The sequence below is a fragment of the Mauremys mutica genome, chromosome 2, assembly GCF_020497125.1.
Source record: "Mauremys mutica isolate MM-2020 ecotype Southern chromosome 2, ASM2049712v1, whole genome shotgun sequence".
Classification (NCBI taxonomy): domain Eukaryota; kingdom Metazoa; phylum Chordata; order Testudines; family Geoemydidae; genus Mauremys; species Mauremys mutica.
Genome location: NC_059073.1, coordinates 57,509,577 through 57,531,482, shown reverse-complemented (window position 1 = coordinate 57,531,482; position 21,906 = coordinate 57,509,577). Strand labels below are relative to the sequence as shown.

Genomic DNA, 21,906 nt, shown 5'->3' with positions numbered 1-21,906 from the left:
GTGTTGGATGATGACCCAGCACATGTTGTTTGATTTAAGAATGCTTTCACTGCAGATGTGACAAAATGCAAAGAAGGTACCAATGTGAGATTTCTAAAGATAGCTACAGCACTCGACCCACAGTTTAAGAATCTGAAGTGCCTTCCAAAATCTGAGAGGGACGAGGTCTGGAGCATGTTCTCGGAAGTCTTAAAAGAGCAACACTCTAATGCGGAAACTATAGAACCCGAACTACCAAAAAAGAAAATCAACTTTTTGTTAGTGGCATCTGACTCAGATGATGAAAATGAATGTGTGTCAGTCCTCACTGCTTTGGATCGTTATCGAGCATAACCTGTAATCAGCATGGACACATGTCCTCTGGAATGGTGGTTGAAGCATGATGGGACATATGAATCTTTAGCGCATCTGGCATCTAAATATCTTGCAACGCTGTCTACAACAGTGCCGTGACAACACCTGTTCTCACTTTCAGGTGACATTGTAAATAAAAAGTGGGCAGCATTATTTCCTGCAAATGTAAACAAACTTGCTTGTCTGAGCGATTGGCTGAATAAGACTTTAGATACTTGTAGTATCTAAAGTTTTATATTGTTTTATTTTTGAGTGTAGTTATTTTTTTTCACATAATTCTAAATTTCTAAGTTCAACTTTCATGATAAAGAGATTGCACCACAATACTTGTATTAGGTGAACTGAAAAATACTATTTCTTTTTTACAGAGCAAATATTTGTAATAAAAAATAAATATAAAGTGAGCACTGTACACTTTGTATTCTGTGTGCAATTGAAATCAATGTATTTGAAAATGTAGAAAACATCCACAAATATTTAAATAAATGGTATTCTATTATTGTTTAACAGCGCGATTAATCACATGAATAATCGGGATGAATTGTTTTTTGCACAGTTAATCATGATTAATTTTTTTAATCGCTTGACAACCCTAATAAAAATATATCTCAGAGGAAGTGTCTTTGGCTGGTGTAGGTGATAATGGAAAGTCCCACCATCAACTGAGCTAGTCCATTGCAACAGGTATACATATGTAGTGTCCCTGTAACTATTGACAATGATGACAATAAACCTGACCAAGTGCCTTCGCTACAAACTGAGTCTGTGGTTATTGGGAGGTTCAGTTGATGTCTGCTGTGCCAACTATCTGCACAGAGCTGGAACATCACACAGAGAACACACACATGCACCCAACATCTAACAACATCTATCAACAATACTAAGAGGTAGAAGCAATGCAAACCAAAACCACTAGGTTTTGCACAGCTGTAGTCAGGCACCATTGACTAATTGAGCAAGAAAGGAAATAAACAAAGAGGATGGAAACAATAATACAAAGAAGTGTAGTTATACTGGGCAATCACATTTCTTGAGTGGCTCATGTCACTTGACCTTTGGCCTCATCTTTCACAGTGAGCCCAAAGTAGATGAATATTTGGTGTCACCAGGCACCTGGTCATGTGATGTTACACATGGAAAGAGCAGTCCTTATTCTTTGTTGTGGTGCATCTTGTGCAGACATTTACATAACTGCAAAGTAAGTGTGTCATTGATTTAGTAGCATTTTACACTCATTTTGCATCCACTTTGCACTGGTGTAAGTGATCACACAAAGTGGAGGGCAATGGAAAATCGGGCTCTAAGAGATTAGGCAGAAGTAGCAATTTTAGCAGCAAGCACTCCAAAACTGTGTACAAACAAGAACATATTTATTACAATAAAGAGATCACAGTCATAAACTAGGGAAAGCACAGCAACAGAACATATATACATATAGAGTAAAATGCCTCCCCCCCCCACACACATACACTTCTGGTAACTTTGGTTGTAGTCAGTCTAACTATTTTCCCACAGGGGGTGGGAATGTTCCACAGGTAATATACCCTTAGCTGCACACCTCACTCGTCCACCAAACCCCACTTGTGGGTTGAACCAGTGAGTAGGAGTAGTCCAAGGGTCAGATTCACAAAGGCATTTAGGTGCCTAACTATCTCTTTAGGCACCTAAATCCATCATTTAGGCATCACTGACAGTCTCAAAAACACCACTCAGCTGCCATCTCACCCCAGGCAAAAGCTGCCTAAGTCCTGTTGTTACCCCACAAGTAATGAGCTACTTGGATCCCTAGAACAAGCCCTGGCAGCCCTGTGACCGGTGGCCCCAAAGAAACAGCTTTGGCGGCTGTGATATGTATTCCCCTGCTAGTCTTTGCTGTGAGGCCCAATGCCTGGTGGTTAAGCTGCTCATGTAGGAGATCTAGGTTTAAATCTCCATTCTGCCTATTTAGAGCAGGAATTTACACCCAGTGGGGTCCCCTAAACACCTGGCTATTCTGAGGTGGCTCTTGCTTGGCTTGTTGGAGCTGTTCTTCTTGTATAAATAATTAAGTATTCATTGGGTGGGAGAGAGATTGGCTGTATAACTCAGTGTTTAGGGCAGAGACCTGGGTTCAAGTCTCTGTTCCAAATGAGGCAGAGCAGAGATTTGAATCTGCATCTCTCATTTACCACAGAAGTGCTCTAACAATCTTTCCACAAGATTGGACTGGCCTGGCTTAGGTACGAATCTCAAGCTAGGTGCCTCCCTCTGGCCCAACAATCATGTGCTTGAGGCCCTGTTCAATGGGAGTTAGATACCTAAATATTTTGTGAATCTGGGCCTAAGCTCCACCCCTTTTCTCTGCATTTCACTCCTGGCTAGTATAGGTGGGTTTCTGCTTAGTTAGCCAGCTAGCTTCTGAGAGTCCCTTTCTTAGGAGCCTAACTCTCCCCATACAATGCATGGGGAGCCTGAGCACCCAACTCTAGGCTGAGAATTTCATTAGGCATCCAGGTTGCAATGCCTAAATACCTTTGTGAATCTAGCCCTTGCCCATTCTGGGCCTCAGTTTCCCCATTTGCAAAGTGGGAATCATAGTATTTACCCATTTGGTAGTGCACATTCAGAGAGCTGGATAGAAAACACTGTTTGCGTGCAAAAGAATATTAATAATTATAGCTGTTAGAACTAGGTTGTAGACACTGCATGGACTGGCTCCAGAAACATGTTTGGGCACAGAATGAGATTTGTAGAGACAGAATTGGCACAGAGAGGCCAGACAGTCACAGCAGGACCCAACTGTTTATTATTGTTATTCATGTTATTTTTCTGCTTTTATAGCTTTGTTTTTTATTTCAAGCACTAGGCATTGGATGCAAAGGCAATTATTGCCCCTGCATGGAAGTTGTGCTTTTTCATTTCCATCTCTTTTATTCTGGCAATTGAATTCTCATAGCTGACCCATCTTCCTTCTTATCCCTATAGGATATAGGCTTTTTCACTTCTCTCCCTTGCTCCACTCTATTGATCAGGTAATTTGCAACCCTCCCCTTACTGCCATTTCCAAACTTCCCCCTGTCTAGCCTCCCATCTCTGCCAGGCAAACATTTGGTGGATACAGTCTTCTCCCAAAGAGTATGGCATTATTTCTGTATTTAAATACTGTTCTATTAATAAATAGATGCATGATATGCAGAATTTGTGAAAAAAATCCCAATAGGTTAGGATTTCAGGTGTAATATGAAGCTGGCTCTTATTATAAAAGTACATGGGATAAAAGCAGGGTTTGAGAAGTAGAAAATACACAAATATGATAAACTGAGGGATGTATGAGGCCAACTCCTAACAATGGTCTCCTTAAGAAATCAGACCAATAATAAAAGCATCCTGTAAAATATGCCTGCCCTTTTATATAAGGAGACAACTTAATTAAAATCCCTCTTTTAGAGTCCTAGGAGTCTGATTCTGATCTCACTTGCACCAGCTTCACACTGATGTAACTCAATTGATTTCAGTAGAGTTAGTCTTGATTTGAACCAGTGATCTGAGACCAGAGCCCAACCCCTAAAGCCCTAGAGCATTTCCCCTGTGTTCATTTTTACTGTGGCACTTCCTCCAATCAGGTACAAGCTGCTGTCTACTTAAACCAAGCCATCTGGTGCTAGGAAGGAGCCACACAAGGAAGCTACAGAGAAAAACAAACCTTCTAAACAAGTGAGTAGATTCAGGTCCTACAAATAAGAAGCCTCATAAATATTCAAAGAGAATTTAAAACTGCAAAAAAGAAGAATTAAAATCCTGAGGAAGAATAAAAAGAATGTTTGCTAAAAAGAATGACTTCAAATTCTGGCAAACTAATGAGGCCCTGGTTCCCACTGTAGAAAGCACCAAACTCTTAGTGAAAAGTGGCTGCCTAGCCTTCAGAAAGGAAAGCACAAAACAGAAGTTGCTTTTAATCAAAAGACTAGAATAAAAAAGGTTAGTGGCTTCACTGATATCACTGTTAAATTCCAACAAACAAACAAAATATTTACTTATTTTACATAGGGCTACTGTCTCAGAAAACAAGAGGAGTGTTTAACCTCTGCTTGTTTTGGTGTTAGTCCTTCAGTTGGTCCCAATCCTACAACTGGATTATACAAGTAGACCACAAACTTCAGTAGGGCTCCCTGGAGGCACCTGCAGAGATACATTTGCAGGATTGGGATGTTCAATGAGCTGCTGCAAAGTTAACTGGAGCAAAAGAGCTTGTTGATTATTGCTTTGTTGGCCAAAGCTGCTGTTCTGATCAGAGACTAGCATTGTACCATACATTCCCATCATGCTACCCAGTCTTGAATCTAAGGATTTGGCATATGGTGGTGAAATAAAATCTGTCCTTAGGCCTTTAAAAGCAGCTATACATCACTTTGCACCCTTTTTAAATTTGCACCAGAACCAGATTAGTGAAAAGACACTGAGTAGTGCCCTTCTTCCATTTGATGTGGTAGATCACTGGTAGGGTATTCTCATAAACAAAGAGCTGCAGGCCATGTCGTTGTCCCTTTTTTCCTCCCTATCCTCAGCTCGGTTAAGAAATAACATGTTTTTTCTTCACTCTGTCCTTTTATTTCCTATATGTTTCACGTGTCTAAGCATGCTTTCTCTCCCCTCCCTCATCTCCGTGCTATTATACGGGTGCTGAATGTTGACACAATACCTAGTCTGGTCCTATAAAGTTACTTTTCTGGCAGCTTCAACTATGGGAATGCCTGATCCATACATTTGGGAGTACTAGGTAGCTTAGATTACTAGAATACTAGTGGGTATTTTGGTGGTGTTCTATAAAGCGGTGCAAAACAAGGAAGCAGTTTAAGTGAAACTATTGAAAGGTGTATCTTGTAGATTTGCAGGACACAAAACAATCTGTCTTCTTGCACAGTGTCATTTTGTGAGCAAAGAAATCACAGCAGTGCATCAGAAGGAGTGGTGAGAAGGTAAAAGTTCAAAGCTGGTTTTCAGTGCAGGAGTGTTTCATTTGCAAAGAGTGAAGCTGAGTGCAGGTTAAGTTGAACAAGTGGAACTTTATTAAACCCTATGCACTGCTCTGTCCACATGGCTGCCTTGCTTTCACCTTAAGTGCCTGAGTTCCCTGTTTTCCTGATGTCTTGTCAATAACACACCCTCTAAGGAAACTGGGCTCTCTGACTACACTGATCGTGATACAAGTAGGCCCCAAAATGTATACTTGATTTTACATCTGGAGCTCTGATTCCTAACACAGAGGTGGTGGGAGTGGGGGAGGTTATTGTCTGTTCCTCTTTCCCTGCAACTGAGTACTGCTTTCTCTCTGAGCTCCCATGATATCCATCGCACCCAATCACTTTCTCTCTAATAAACCAAAGAAAAAGAGGTACATGGCTTCCTCTGGTGTGTTCGTTATAAGTTTGCCTTAATAGAATGTGACAAACAGCCCTATTTAAGAATTGCAAAGTATGTGTTAGAAATACACAGAAATCGCCCATCTCTTTGCTTCTCCATAGTGGTTTGTTTAGTGTAGGGCTTTAACGAAAAATGAAAGGCACAGACTATTTTCCCCCATGTTGTGACTGTGGGTGATTAGGCTGGTGTGTGAATGAGAGTTTTTCATCATCATGTGTGCAGCAGAGGGGAAAATATTAAAATAAACTCTGTAAAATGAAGGGCACACAGGGTGCAGCTTGCCAAAAAAACTGCTGGGAGAAAATAATGCTTAGATCAAGGAATGGGGTGGAACCCAGCCCTCCCGCAGCAGGAGGTGGGATTTGGTTACCTTGGGTCTTTCACTCCCTTCGTTTGCTCACATTTTTATTTCTCTGACCTTCTAGCACTACAAGTGAACACTACATTCACACCAACAGGGTTTGTCCATTTTTTGTGCCAGTGTAACCGAACTGATACAGTTGCACAATGCAAACCCCTAATGTGGACACATTGTAATCATGAGAAAAATGCCTTGCACAAATGAGATTTACCTGAAGCTGGGATGAGCAACACTGGTGCAAAACATCTACACTATGAATTTTCACTGCAGATACATTGGTGTTGCTTCACTGGTGCAAACAATCTAATCCAGTGGTGGGCAACCTGTGGCCCGTCAGAGTAATCTGTTGGCGGGCCACCAGACCGTTTGTTTACATTTGCATTGCTGCCCGCAGCTCTCAGTGGCCGTGGTTTACCGTTCCCGGCCAATGGGAGCTGCAGAAAGTGGCACAGACTACTGATCTAAAGTTAGGTACATGCTGTAGGCTCCACTTCAGGAAGGTAGTCAACTCCATGTATACTTCCAACCCAAGAACCTTTGGCCTGTCTGCCCAATAGGAAAGCAAAATACTTATAGTTTTTGTTGATTTTGATAGAATTTGGGAAATCTAATTGTTTTGTGGAAAATTTGCATTGGGATTTCACTGAAGATTTTAACTGCACGTTGTTACATTTCTGCTATAGAATTAAAAAAAAAGACAAATAAAAAATCCAAGTTTGGTGAAAGCATTTAAAAAATATAAAGCCGATATTTCCCACAATTCTAGAGGGCAAGATCCTGTTGCAAACCTATAAGTCCCCCTAGAACTCATTCTGATAGATGTCTCATTCACTTGAAATCAATGGGGCTGTTTTGCTGAAGGACTATTTGTTGGACATTGGTCCCAATGCTGAAATTCCCTATCTTCTCAGGCAAGTTGGCTAATGCAGTAGTATAGAGAATCATCTCTACGCCTTAGCAATGGTAGCTTATAGTTTCTTGGTAAATAAGTTTCATGGTCATATTCATAAGAACATAAGAATGGCCGTACTGGGTCAGACCAAAGGTCCATCTAGCCCAGTATCTGTCTACCGACAGTGGACAATGCCAGGTGCCCCAGAGGGAGTGAACCCAACAGGCAATGATCAAGTGATCTCTCTCCTGCCATCCATCTCCATCCTCTGACGAACAGAGGCTAGGGACACCATTCTTTACCCATCTTGGCTAATAGCCATTTATGGACTTAACCACCATGAATTTATCCAGTTCTCTTTTAAACACTGTTATAGTCCTAGCCTTCACAACCTCCTCAGGTAAGGAGTTCTACAAGTTGACTGTGCGCTGCATGAAGAAGAACTTCCTTTTATTTGTTTTAAACCTGCTGCCTATTAATTTCATTTGCTGACCCCTAGATCTTGTATTATGGGAATAAGTAAATAACTTTTCCTTATCCATTTTCTCAACATCTCTCATGATTTTATATACCTCTATCATATCCCCCCTTAGTCTCCTCTTTTCCAAGCTGAAGAGTACTAGCCTCTTTAATCTTTTCTCATATGGGACCCTCTCCAAACCTCTAATCATTTTAGTTGCTCTTTTCTGAACCTTTTCTAGTGCTAGAATATCTTTTTTTGAGGTGAGGAGACCACATCTGTACACAGTATTCAAGATGTGGGTGTACCATGGATTTATATAAGGGCAATAATATATTCTCAGTCTTATTATCTATCCCCTTTTTAATGATTCCTAACATCCTGTTTGCTTTTTTGACCGCCTCTGCACACTGCGTGGACATCTTCAGAGAACTATCCACGATGACTCCAAGATCTTTTTCCTGACTCGCTGTAGCTAAATTAGCCCCCATCATATTGTATATATAGTTGGGGTTATTTTTTCCAATGTCCATTACTTTACATTTATCCACATTAAATTTCATTTGCCATTTTGTTGCCCAATCACTTAGTTTTGTGAGATATTTTTGAAGTTCTTCACAGTCTGCTTTGGTCTTAACTATCTTGAGTAGTTTAGTATCATCTGCAAACTTTGCCACCTCACTGTTTACCCCTTTTTCCAGATCATTTATGAATAAATTGAATAGGATTGGTCCTAGGACTGATCCTTGGGGAACACTACTAGTTACCCCTCTCCATTCTGAGAATTTACCATTAATTCCTACCCTTTGTTCCCTGTCTTTTAACCAGTTCTCAATCCATGAAAGGACCTTCCCTTTTATCCCATGACAGCTTAATTTACGTAACAGCCTTTGGTGAGGGTCCTTGTCAGAGGCTTTCTGGAAATCTAAGTACACTATGTCCACTGGATCCCCCTTGTCCACATGTTTGTTGACCCCTTCAAAGAACTCTAATAGATTAGTAAGACACGATTTCCCATTACAGAAACCATGTTGACTATTGCTCAACAGTTTATGTTTTTCTATGTGTCTGACAATTTTATTTTTAATTATTGTTTCGACTAATTTGCCCAGTACCGATGTTAGACTTACTGGTCTGTAATTGCCGGGATCACCTCTAGAGCCCTTTTTAAATATTGGCGTTACATTAGCTTCCTGCTTCTGATGTACTTAAAAAACATTTTGTTATTACCTTTGGAGTTTTTGGCTAGCCGTTCTTCAAACTCCTCTTTGGCTTTTCTTATTACACTCTTGCACTTAAGTTGGCAGTGTTTATGCTCCTTTCTATTTGCCTCACTAGGATTTGACTTCCACTTTTTAAAGGAAGTCTTTTTATCTCTCACTGCTTCTTTTACATGGTTGTTAAGCCATGGTGGCTCTTTTTTAGTTCTTTTACTGTGTTTCTTAATTTGGGGTATACATTGAAGTTGGGCCTCTATTATGGTGTCTTTAAAAAGCACCCATGCAGCTTGCAGGGATTTCACTTTAGTCACTGTACTTTTAACTTTTGTTTAACTAACCCCCTCATTTTTGTATAGTTCCCCCTTTTGAAATTAAATGCCATAGTGTTGGGCTGTTGAGATGTTCTTCCCACCTCAGGGATGTTAAATGTTATTATATTATGGTCACTATTTGCAAGCGGTCCTGCTATAGTTACCTCTTGGACCAGCTCCTGCGCTCCACTCAGGATTAAATCTAGAGTTGCCTCTCCCCTTATGGGTTCCCGTACCAGCTGCTCCATGAAGCAGTCATTTAAAGTATCAAGAAATTTTATCTCTGCATGTCGTCCTGAAGTGAAATGTTCCCAGTCAATATGGGGATAATTGAAATCCCCCACTATTATTGGGTTCTTAATTTTGATAGCCTCTCTAATTTCCCTTAGCATTTTATCATCACTATTACTGTCCTGGTCAGGTGGTCGATAATAGATCCCTAATGTTATATTTTTACTAGAGCATGAAATTTCTATCCATAGAGATTCTATGAAACATGTGGATTCGCTTAAGATTTTTACTTCATTTGAATCTACACTTTCTTTCACATATAGTGCCACTCCTCCCCCTGCACGACCTGTTCTGTCCTTCCGATATATTTTGTACCCCGGAATGATTGTGTCCCATTGATTGCTCTCAGTCCACCAGGTTTCTGTGATGCCTATTATATCAATATCCTCCTTTATCACAAGGCACTCTAGTTCACCCATCTTATTATTTAGACTTCTAGCATTTGTGTACAAGCACTTTGGAAACTTGTCCCTGTTTGTCTGCCCTTTTCTGATGTGCCAGATTCTTTTTTATGTGACTGTTTATCATCTGATCCGGCCCTTACAATATCCTCTTCCGTCCTCTGCTCCTGACTATAACCTGGAGATTCTCTATCATCAGACTCTCCCCTAAGAAAAGTCTGTGTCCGATCCACACGCTCCTCTGCAGCAGTCGGCTTTCCCCCATCTCCTAGTTTAAAAACTGCTCTACAACCTTTTTAATGTTTAGTGCCAGCAGTCTGGTTCCACTTTGGTTTAGGTGGAGCCCATCTCTCCTGTATAGGCTCTTCCCATCCCAGAAGTTTCCCCAATTCCTAATGAACATAAATCCCTCCTCTCTACACCATCGTCTCATCCACGCATTGAGACTCTGAAGCTCTGCCTGCCTACCTGGCCCTGTGCGTGGAACTGGGAGCATTTCTGAGAATGCCACCATAGAGGTCCTGGATTTCAGTCTCTTCCCTAGTGTTATATCCTTGGGGGCAGCCGGTTTAGGAAGAAATCACTTGAGGCCAGACAGCAGACAGCTAACAAAACCACCATTTTATTTACAGACTCAGAGAACTCATCCAACCGGCTGAAGCTGGCTGAGCTATCCCCTAATAATCTAACTCAGTTACCATAGGAACCAAAAACCATGACAACCAAATACACAACATATTCCTCCCCCCCTAATAAGAACATCCCCTAAATAAAACACACACTAGACTAGATAAGGAGGGTAGACTGCCTCCATTCCCGGCTAAACCCTGGGGATTATTTTGCCCCATAACCATGGGTTCACCCTAGCTAAAGATCCAGCCGATGAGGAGGCCTTCTGTCTCTAGGTGGATTACTGCGAACTTCTGGTGTTGTTGCACCCGAAAGTACCATGGGCTCAGGGTCCGCAGCACGAACGGGTGAGAAGGTGGTATCAACTCGTGCTGGGCAAAGGGGCATCTCAGCCGCCGGCAGTAATGGAGGAGGACAGTCAGGAATAGGTGATTCGTGATTCGGTGTCTCACCAGAACAGGTGAAGTCAGACCCCTCAACTGCAGATGGGTCCTGAGGACTGGCATGACCTGGCAACAGCTGATCTACATGTCGCCGCCAGGTAAGAGTCTCTGCAGTCCGGACTGTGTAGGAAACAGGTCCTGTTTGAGTGATGACTGTGGCCGGGACCCATTTAGCTCTGGAAGTATAATTCCGAGCCAAAACTGGCTGTCCCAGGCTAAAGGTTCAGACTTTTGCTCTGGGTGCCCGTCTGATGACTTGATATTGCTGCTGATGTTGCACAGTTTGTCTGGGTTCAGAAGGTTTCAGCAGATCAAAGCAAGTGCGCAGCTGTCGTCCCAACATTAGAAAGGCTGGGGAAGCCTGGGTCGTAGCATGAGGTGTGTTTCGGTAGGAAAGTAAGAAGGTATCCAGACGCTTTTGAATGGAGTGTTGTCCCCTTGCTGATTTCAAAGCGTTTTTCATTGTCTGCACAAATCTTTCAGCTAATCCATTGGTGGATGGATGATATGGTGCTGACGTGATGTGGTGTATCCCATTTGCCTTCATAAAATTTTGAAACTCCTGAGAGACAAACTGCGGTCCGTTGTCGCTCACAAGTTGTTCTGGCAGACCAAAACGACTAAAGAGTCCTTGTAGTTTTTGGATAGTACTCTCTGCAGTAGTGGACTGCATTATAGAGACTTCTGGCCATTTAGAATGGGCATCTATTGCCACCAAGAACATGCTTCCTTCAAGGGGGCCAGCAAAGTCAACATGAATACGTTGCCACGGGTTTTCAGGCCAGTCCCATGGGTGTAGGGGTGCCCACTGGGGTGCATTCCTCACACCCTGACATGACATACAAGCTTTTGCCTTCTCTTCAATAGCACTGTCCAATCCAGGCCATCAAAAATAGCTTCGTGCAATTTCCTTCATGCGCACTATTCCACAGTGACCAGAATGTAGCTGTTCTAACAGCTGTGATCTCAGTGGTGGAGGAATAATGACACGTCTCCCCCACAACAAACAACCAGATTGGACCGATAACTCCGTCCTTCTGGACATGTAGGGAACAAGGTCAGATGAGACCGGAGAGGTTTGTCGAGATTTTCCATGCATCACCAGGTCCATAACTTGGGACAATACTGGGTCAACGCAGGTTGCCTTCTTTATCTGAGTAGCAGTGATGGGTGTATTCTCTACCTGTTCAAAGTAGAAGATTTCCTTTTGGGCACTATCTTGATGTTTGACCGGCAAAAGGCAACCTTGAGAGGCCATCTGCATTGCCGTGCAGAGTGGATTTCCAATATTTGATTTCATATGTGTGTGCTGAAAGTAACAATGCCCAACGTTGCATACGACTAGCAGCTAATGGGGGAATGCCTGTGTAGGGTCCAAAAATTGACGTCAGAGGTCGATGGTCTGTGAGAAGAGTAAACTTTCGCCCAAACAGGTACTGATGAAACTTCCGAATTCCAAAAACAATTCCTAATGCCTCACGTTCGATTTGGGCGTAGTTAGTTTCTGCTTTGCTTAGAGTGCGTGAAGCAAAAGCAATAGGTCTCTCTTCTCCCGAAGGCATAATGTGTGACACGACTGCTCCCACTCCATAAGGAGAGGCATCGCAGGCCAATTGTAGGGGTAAGGATGGATCAAAGTGCGTTAGAACTTCAGAATTTAGCAATGCATCCTTAGCTTTGTTAAATGCAACATCACAGGCTTCAGTCCACTTCCAGGCCTTGTTCTGCCCAAGGAGCTCATGAAGTGGTTTTAGCAGTGTGGCTAACTGTGAGATGAACTTTCCATAGTAGTTCAGTAGTCCTAGAAATGAGCGCAGCTGGCTTACATTTCGAGGTGGGGGAGCCTCCACAATAGCTTTAACTTTTGCAGGGGCCTTATGAAGACCTGCAGAATCAATGATGTGTCCCAAATATTCAACAGAGGGCTTGAAGAATTCACACTTGTCTTTGCGAACTCGTAACTTGTCTTCCAGTCTTTGTAGGGTAGCCTCTAAATTCCTTAAGTGATCCTCTTCATTTCTTCCAGTGACCAGGATATCATCCAGATAGCAATGAACTCCTGACAAGCCACACAAGATCTGGTCCATAGCCCTCTGGAACAGGGCGGGAGCAGATGTTATTCCGAAGGGTAGGCGGCAGTATCGATAAAGCCCCTTATGAGTCACAATAGTCAACAGCTCTTGGGACTTTTCATCGACGTGCATCTGTAAATATGCTTGACTCAGGTCAATCTTACTGAACTTTTGTCCCCCAGCCAGGCCTGCGAAGAGGTCATCGATGCGGGGAAGCGGGTATTGCTCTGCACACAACACTGGGTTGACAGTGACTTTAAAATCACCGCAAATCCGGAGAGAGCCATCTTTCTTCACTATTGGAACGATAGGAGTGGCCCATGAGCTATGGGTAACTGGTATTAGGACTCCATTGGTGACCAGGCGCTCCAGGTCTGCTTCAACTTTTGGCCTGATGGCATATGGCACAGTTCGGGCTTTCAGATATTTTGGTGGACTGTCAGGTTTAATGTTCAATGTCACAGTGATTCCCTTCATACTTCCCAAATCATCTCCAAAAACAGCAGCATGTTTCCTTAGTATAGGGGTTAGACTGGTTTCTTCTTTAGTCATCCGGTGCACTTCTGCCCAGTTCAGTTGAATCTTCCCAAGCCAAGACCTTCCCATTAAGGCTGGGTAGTTACCTCTCACCACAAACAGTGGCAATTTAGCCACCTGTCCATTGAGCTCCACCTTAACATCAATAGTGCCCAGCATAGGCGCAGCTTCTCCCGTATACGTCTTCAGAACAGTTTTTGTTGCCTTAAGCGGAAGATGCTGTAGCTTTTCTTTATACACAGTCTCGGAGATCAGTGAGACGGCTGCACCGGTGTCCAGTTCCATGCGTATACGTTTGCCATCCAATAACGGGGTTACCCACTGCCAAAGACAAAACATGCAGTGGCACTTTCTCTTGTGCTGAGGTGTCACCTTGATCATCCTGGGTCTGCTCTAGGGTATGCAAGGTTCCTCTTTTTGTCGGCCAGACCACAGGCCTCCTTTTCTTTTGTTTACAGGCACACTCAATGTGTCCCTTTTTGCCACAGTGTCGACACACCAGGTCCTTACACCAGCATTCCGATGCTTGGTGACCCGGCTTACCACAGCGGTAACATTCTTGACTCTGCACCGTTTTGTGGGTCAGTTCTTGTGACACTTTTTTCACCCTAGGGGATGCACCGATGTATTGCGCCTCCCTTGTAGCCAGTTCCATGAAGACAGCAATATCAACAGCCTTCTGTAAGGTAAGCTGAGCCTCTGTCAGTAGGCGCTTCCGTATAGCTTCACTGTAGAGGCCACACACTAACCTGTCACGCAGGGCATCATTTAACATCTCTTTAAATTCACAGTGTTCTGCTAGCTTTTTTAAAATGGCTACAAATTGTACAACTGTTTCATCTTCCTTTTGGTCTCTTTTGTGGAACCTATATCTTTCAGCAATTACCAGTGGTTTTGGGGAGAAATGGGACCCCAGGATTTCCACAATGTCACTGTAAGATTTAGTCTCAGGCTTAACAGGGTGTAGTAAGCTGCGTAGCAGGGAGTAGGTTTTAGCCCCTACAACACTTAAGAATATTGGCACCTTCTTTGTTTCTGTAATGTCATTTGCAATACCAAAAAGCTCAAAACGCTCAGTATACACATGCCACTGCTCTATATTCTCATCAAAAGGTTCCAGTGGCCTGGTCAGAGTAGCCATGATTTTAGTTTCACTTTCACAGTCAGTGCAAACAAGCAGTATTTTATTTGTTTGTTTTGTACCTTGACTTCTACTTCCTTCTGTTACTGGAGCAGTACCAGGATCCCATCCATCGTCGCCACTTGTTATATCCTTGGGGGCAGCCGGTTTAGGAAGAAATCACTTGAGGCCAGACAGCAGACAGCTAACAAAACCACCTTTATTTACAGACTCAGAGAACTCACCCAGCCGGCTGAAGCTGGCTGAGCTATCCCCTAATAATCTAACTCAGTTACCATAGGAACCAAAAACCATGACAACCAAATACACAACACCTAGCAGCCTAAATTTGGCTTCCAGGACATCTCTCCTACCCTTCCCTATGTCATTGGTACCTACATGTACCATAACCACTGGCTCCTCCCCAGCACTACACATAAGTCTGTCTAGATGCCTCGAGAGATCTGCAACCTTCGCTCCAGGCAGGCAAGTCACCATACGGTTCTCCCGGTCATCACAAACCCAGCTATCTACGTTTCTAATGACCGAATCTCCCATTACTAACACCTGCCTTTTCCTAGAAACTGGAGTTCCCTCCCCCGGGGAGGTAACCTCAGCACCATCTGGAAGGAGGGTCCCAACTATGGGAAGGTTTCCCTCTGCTCCCATTGACTGCTCTGCTTCCCTGGGCTTTTCTTCCTCCTCAACAGCGCAGGGTCTGTCTGATCGGAGGTGGGACAATTCTAAAGTGTCCCGGAAAGCCTCATCAACATACCTCTCTGCCTCTCTTAGCTCCTCCAGTTCCACCACCCTGGCCTCCAAAGTCCGTACACGGTCTCTGAGGGCCAGGAGCTCCTTGCACCGACTGCACACATACGCCACCCGCCCACAGGGCAGGTAATCATACATGCTGCACTCAGTGCAATAAACTGGATAGCCCCCACTCTGCTGCTGGGCTTCTGCCTGCATTGTCTCCTAGTTAATGAAAGGGTTGTTTAAAGCAAGAAGTTTTGAATGTAGTTTGGTTTATAGGTTTTAAGGGGACTAAAGGGGTGCGGATAGGACCGACAAGGGACCCCCGCTTCCTTCCTGCTCCCCTTCCAAACTCCCTTGCGAAACTCCCTGTTAGCAGCCCCTGTTCGCAACCATCTGTATTCTACAGTAATATGTGACAGGAGACAATAAGCATGTTTCTCAGTAGAAGAGTGAAAACATAGTGATCTATTTTACCATTAAAATCCCCACTATTCCTCAGTCACATTCCTAAAGATCTTGATAGGGCAATAAATGTAAAAATATTTTAAAAGCAAGTGAAAAACCTATAATTTTTTTACATCCATAGACTTAAACAAACATTTTTTAGTAAGTGGCAAACACATATTTGCATTGTTTTCGAAGACCTGAGTGTGTGTGTAATTAAATTCTCCTTTTTGGTATCCATGCTTCAGATATCATTTTATCTGAGAAATGTGAAGCTAGGAATTAATAATTATTTTACCTGGAAAGGTATGAAGTGAATTCCAGTGCCTCTTGTCTGATTAAAATTTTCCCTACTTGTTTCATTAAAAATGTCTTTGTGACGAGAAAATAAAGTTTTGTGGGTTTTGTTGGGGAGGGGGGGTCATTTTGTATTTTCCTGTAAACAGTGAATCCTGAAGCTTCCTAGCTGTAAAATTTAAATACTTCATGCAAATGAAAAATGCAGACTCAGGTCAGCTATAGACAAATGTCAGTAGACTGGATGCAAAATGCACTGCAGGCAGCAAAGATGACATTTATCAGTCATCCATACATCAGTAACTAAAACAATTTTAGGGTTGTCTAGACAGGCATCTATTATTTCTTAAATGTAAAAGCTTTAGTAGGAAGCCGAGTGAATGCTCTCTTTATATTTGGGTTTTTGTTTTGTTTTTCAGAAGAGACAAGACAGGGAAAGGAAAAATGGTAGTTTTCAAAATGAAAAGTCCAAACTTGCTGATTTTTAGAAATATTTTCAGAGCACTGCATGTGTAAAGGAGATTTTGCTGATATATGCTTAAGGCAGTTTAACTGAATTATCAGCGTGTGCATGTAATATTGGCTGTAATTATTACAGTACAGCCCTGTAACAGTGAGCTTAATTATTGTGTACAGTATTTAGTCTTTTTTCTGCTTAATTTACTGTGCATAGTTAACACAAATTTAGTTGCAACCATTATGTCCTTTCATATCTTTTCCTTGTGAAATATGTTTACAAGTCAATAAGAAATAAACTCGAATATATATATATATATGTATAAACAAAATATCACAATTGATCATTCCAACAGGCTTTGCCTTGCCAGTTTCATCCACCTGGCTCCTGGTGACATTTATTCACATATTTAATTTGTAAGCACGTGTGTTGTCTCATTAACGGCAGCAGGACTGCTCACATGTTTAAATTTAAGCACATTAGTAAATGTTTGCAGAATTGAGCCTTTCATGGTAAATTCCTTGTGGCAGGGCCTTTTGTCACAATATCGAGCTCATTGTTGGTACTTGCACTATATACAGAATTAAAATTATTTATGTAAGCTTTAGTGCTATCAGAAATATAAATATATATCTATATCTATATATAGCCGAAGCAGCCCTGCTCTTTCAGGGGGTCTGTCATCCCATAAAATCTCTACCTGTCTTTCATATCTCCTCCACCAGCAGGAGGAAACAACTCATTGTCTGACTACTTATCTGGCAGCAGGAAGATAAGTGCTGCTAGTGGTGCTGGGGGTGCTGCAGCACCCCCTGGCTTGAAGTGGTTTCCATCATATACAGGGTTTCCAGTTCAGTTCAATGGCTCTCAGCACCCCCACTATAAAAATTATTCCAGCACCCCTGAGCAGGACTGGAGGGTAGGTAACTCAAGGCCTGTTTTTTAGCTCCAGAAGCTTAGAGCCTTTCAAAATGTGAGTTCAGCTAGGCTCTTATATGAATAGCAGATAGTTGGGTTCTGGAGAAACACACTGAAAACAGATAGCAAGGCAAATTATGCAGTTTCTTCTACTATGGGTTTTTAAAGATTGTTCTGAATTAAAAAAAGGGACAGAGGAGAGGCCAAGATGGAATATTGTTTGTGAACTAAGCATTTTTGGGTGTGTTTAAAATGCAAAAGCAAATCAAATAAAGTCAAGGTAAAGGCATCAGCTGAGACTGTTCCATTTTGTTTTCTTCCATTCAGCAGTAGCAAAACTACTGTACAATACACAATGCCAATCTACACACTAAGGATTCCTTCTGTCAACAGCCTGTCTTGTCCTCAAAGTTCACCATGACACCATCAGGAGAGGAAGGGTTGTCAGAAGATCAAGGTTCTGTTCCCATTCTCTCACTGACATCGTGTGTCACCTTGGGAAATTGCTGAGCTCGTTCTGTGCCTTGGTTTCCCCATCTGTAAAATGGGGATGGTACAGAGGCTAAATCAATAAATATTAAGAACTCATAGGCCCTTAGATGTGCAATAGATTTGCAAATTACTGTTAACATTATGCTTTAACTTGGTCTGAAGTCATAGACATATTCACAATTTTATTTTAAAAATAAAACCAAACATACTTTTTTTGAGTACAAATTTTTAACAGTTTTTACCTTTTGCAAAGTTGTCTCCTAAGATTTTGGCAAACATTCATGGCTGTTAATTTCTTTGAGCAAATATTGTATGTACTATAAAAAAAATCAGCCTCTGTTTCACAGACCGTTACAAAAGACAAATCTATGATTCATTCTGATGAGAAAAGTGCTTGAGGATTGGAGGGTGGAATTCAGTAGTATGTATAACATTAGGTACTGAATACAAACACGAGGTTGAGGGTTCACCTCTGTCGTCCCTTTGGAGCTGTAAACAAAGTAGAGTTCATTTCCAAGATTTACAAAGTCTGGGCCTTTCTTCACTGAAATTTATCAGAAAGGGCTGAGCTCCTGAGACTTCAATTCCATGTTGTAATTATCCTAAGTGTCCACTAGGTGGAGCTGCAACAATATTTTTTCTATGCTTATGATAACATGAAAATAGTTATGAACCAATCTGAAAGGCAATGTTCATCTTAACAATTCAAATGTATTCCTATTAATTTGTATTTGATAAAGGTTCAGAAGTCTTTTGTTGTATGTCTAGTTAGCCTGCATGTTACATTTAGAACACTTTCAAATTTCCCGTTTGACTGTGTCTTACTATGAATTTTTATGTGGATATATGTACATGTTTGTGTTTATATGTGTGCATCTCTCTGAATGTATACATAAAAAACAGGATCAGCTATCTTCTTTGCATTTGCTATTCTCCTGAATGGATTGAAATGGTACTATGCAGTGCTAGGCCTACTGCATGTGCAATACCATGCATTATTTAGCAACTGGTCAAGACTGTGTACTTGACTGATTTCCTACGTAAAACCCAGTGTTCAGTATCCAAAACAGAGACATTGGGGACAGTGCTAACCATTAAGGAAGCTCCTGTTCCATGTGTATACCTCCTATGTAGCTTACTTTCAGTGGGAACTCCGCAATGCTCCCGTGTCACTGTATAGTTCCTAGTTAACATTTCTCATTTATGATCTTTAACGGGGTAAGATGTTCCCCATGGTAGATGTTTCTAACACTGTGAGAAAAAAATAGGGTAGATGTACAAGTGTGCTTTCACCCTCAGAGTTGAGTGTATTATAGACTCAAAACGGCCGTTATCTAAGTGAGAGTATCTGTGTTTTATTTCAATTCTCAACCTGAAGGTCCTGTAGATCTTTGGCTGTTTCTGGATGATCAGTAGACTAGAGCATTTCTTCCGGTCTGTGCTTGGCAAGGAGGTTGCAAAATTTTCTGTCAGACTATGGACCTTGTCACAGTTACATAAGCCTTTGTCATCTCTGGATTGCATGGCTGCAGAGTGCTCTGCTTGGGCAATGCCTGAGACCTCTTGGAGTTCAGCCAATGTAGCATGTGGAGGCATGTTTACTTAGTGGTGGGAGCAATTTATACCTGTTCTCCAAAGATTGTGCTGGCCTCAGATTTGCTTCCAGATTAAAGTTAATATGTTGGTTTGATTTATAAAACGCTTTTTTAGTTAGACCCTTTGTAAATTAGATTACCTCTCTCTTGATGCTGATCGGAGGCTCAAACTTGTAGTCCTTATGGTTGAGATTTTCTAAGCTGTCTAGGGGACTTGGACACGTATTTGGAATCCTGCTTGGAAAATCTCAACCTGTATGCATACATCTAAGGCAGGAACAATCTCCATCTGTGTTGTACAGGTCCCAGCACAATGGATTCTGCCATCCTGACTGGGGCCTTTGTGTGTTACTGTATATAACCTGGGTGCAAAGTGTTCTCGGTGGAGATCCCGCCAGGCTGGAATTTGCTTCTTCCTCAGTCTGATGTAGCCAAGTTTGACTTTCAGGGCAGAGTTCAAGGTGTTTCTGATAAGCTGAAATCTGAGTGGTTGTGTATGTATGTGTGGAAGGTTGGGTGAAAGGCATGGAGAGAGGAAAGGAGGATTGATTAATGATAGTTGTCCGTCATGGTGTCTTGTCACTTTTCTTGCACAGTCTGATGGGTGCATCCTGGATAAATGGAATAAATAATTTGTGTCTCCCAATTACATATCTTCTCACCTACATAGGGCCCAAGCCTGCTTTTTTTTGGCCCAAGACAAAGCTCAGTAAGGACTGTGAGATTTTACTGTCAGAGATGCCCTGTCTCCATCTTATATGTGCACCATATCCCATCAGAATTGCAAGAAGAATGCAACACCATTGACTGTAAGCACAAAACCTTCTTCTGAGATTCACTAGTTCTTCTTAGTAAAATGCAAATCTCAAATGTTTCAGAGATTTCATTGACAGATAAGTATCCAAATGTATCCAAACATTGAGCTCGAAATGCTGCAAGATCATGTTTCTATCCTGGCACTGACAGTATGTCCTTGTTTCAGAAATACTACATCTCAGGGTGTTCAAATGCCTCCACTTCTAGAGATAACCAGAACCAAGAAATGTTCTTTTGTATGTTTACCTACATCTACAAGTGTGGTCAAAGTTTGGGACTGGGTTTTTGGTGAAGGTTTCAGGTTTCCTTCGTGTGAACCAAATGGCAACCCCCAGTATACTTACCACACTGCAAATGGGAGTCTGCATTGTACCTTTGTCCCAGTATATGGCAATTATAGCAAGAAATGGGGCTTAAAATGTCTTTGTGCTGATCCCCTATGAAAATTCCTAGTCATCCATTTAGACCTTTCTCTCCTTGTTTATTTTAAACTCGAGGCTCAAGGCAGATGAACTGATGCACATGGGGCTGGTTCCAGGGGTGGGTGAGCAGGGCAATTGCCTGTGCCAGGCCTGGTCTACACTACAGGGGCGGGGGGTCAAACTAAGGTACGCGACTTCAGCTACGTGAATAGCGGAGCTGAAGTCGAACTACCTTAGTTCGAATTTCTTACCTGTCCAGACACCGTGGGATCGAACTCCGCAGCTCCCCCGTCGACTTCGCCACCGCCGTTCATGGTGGTGGAGTTCCAGAGTCGACGGGAGCGTGTTCAGAGTTCGAACTATCGCTTCTAGATTAGACGTGATAGTTCGAACTCTGAGAAGTCGAACTCTCCGCGTCGACCCGGCGGGTAAGTATGGACCTACCGCCAGTCACCTCTTTTTGGCTGAACTGCTTAGGGCGGGGGGAGTGGGAAAGGACACCAATAGAGTTTTCTGCCCTAGGCCACTTCTGGTTGCATATCAGAAAGCGAAGCAGGTTTCTAAGCTGCTGCTGGTATCATGATGACAGAAAACGGGAGGAAAATGTCAAAAGTAGCCCACAGAAAATGACAAAGAAAAATAGAAATCTGTTTGTGAACCTTAGACTCTTACACTGCAACTAAGTACATTACCAATAAGACTGGTGCAGGCCATATGAACAGCTTAAAATACTATTGTCATGGGTACTGTATACATAATATCCAATGTGTGTATAGATTAACTATTAACTTTAGAGATATTCAAGCAGGTGAGCATCTGTACATAAAACATAATAAAAGGGGAAAAGTTAGCAATGAGATATTCGTGTTGTGCCATCTCACACAGATGAGAAACACTAATTCTGAGTAACAGCAGTGAGCGTTGTAGGATGTATATAAATGTAACGCTAGTGAGTGGTGGGTTTCATTTGTTTAAGGTAGGGCTAGCCCTAGGCAAGGGCAACCGCTTCTAGCCCCATAAATTAGAGGTCTCCTCTGATATCAGGTACTTTCAACTGAACAACCCCTTAGAGTCCCTTAGGGCTTCTGAAGACCTTGCCTTGCATCTGGAGTGTCGCAATCCGTTGCACAGTTATGGCTATGTATGGCCACTTGTCGGTCCACGGCCATCTTGTCCTGTTAAAAGGATAAGGCAGCCTCCATCTTGGGCCAAGTTCT

The 21,906-nt window shown here is 42.3% G+C and overlaps 1 long non-coding RNA gene across 1 annotated transcript in view; it reads left to right on the top strand.

Annotated features, from left to right (window-relative positions):
* The first annotated feature begins 3,926 nt into the window (after positions 1-3,926).
* The window catches only part of LOC123365340, a 120,763-nt gene continuing 102,783 nt past the window's right edge, over positions 3,927-21,906 (top strand). Inside the window, exon 1 of the long non-coding RNA XR_006577535.1 lies at positions 3,927-4,047. This is a non-coding gene — a long non-coding RNA (uncharacterized LOC123365340). The remainder of the gene's footprint in view (positions 4,048-21,906) is intronic.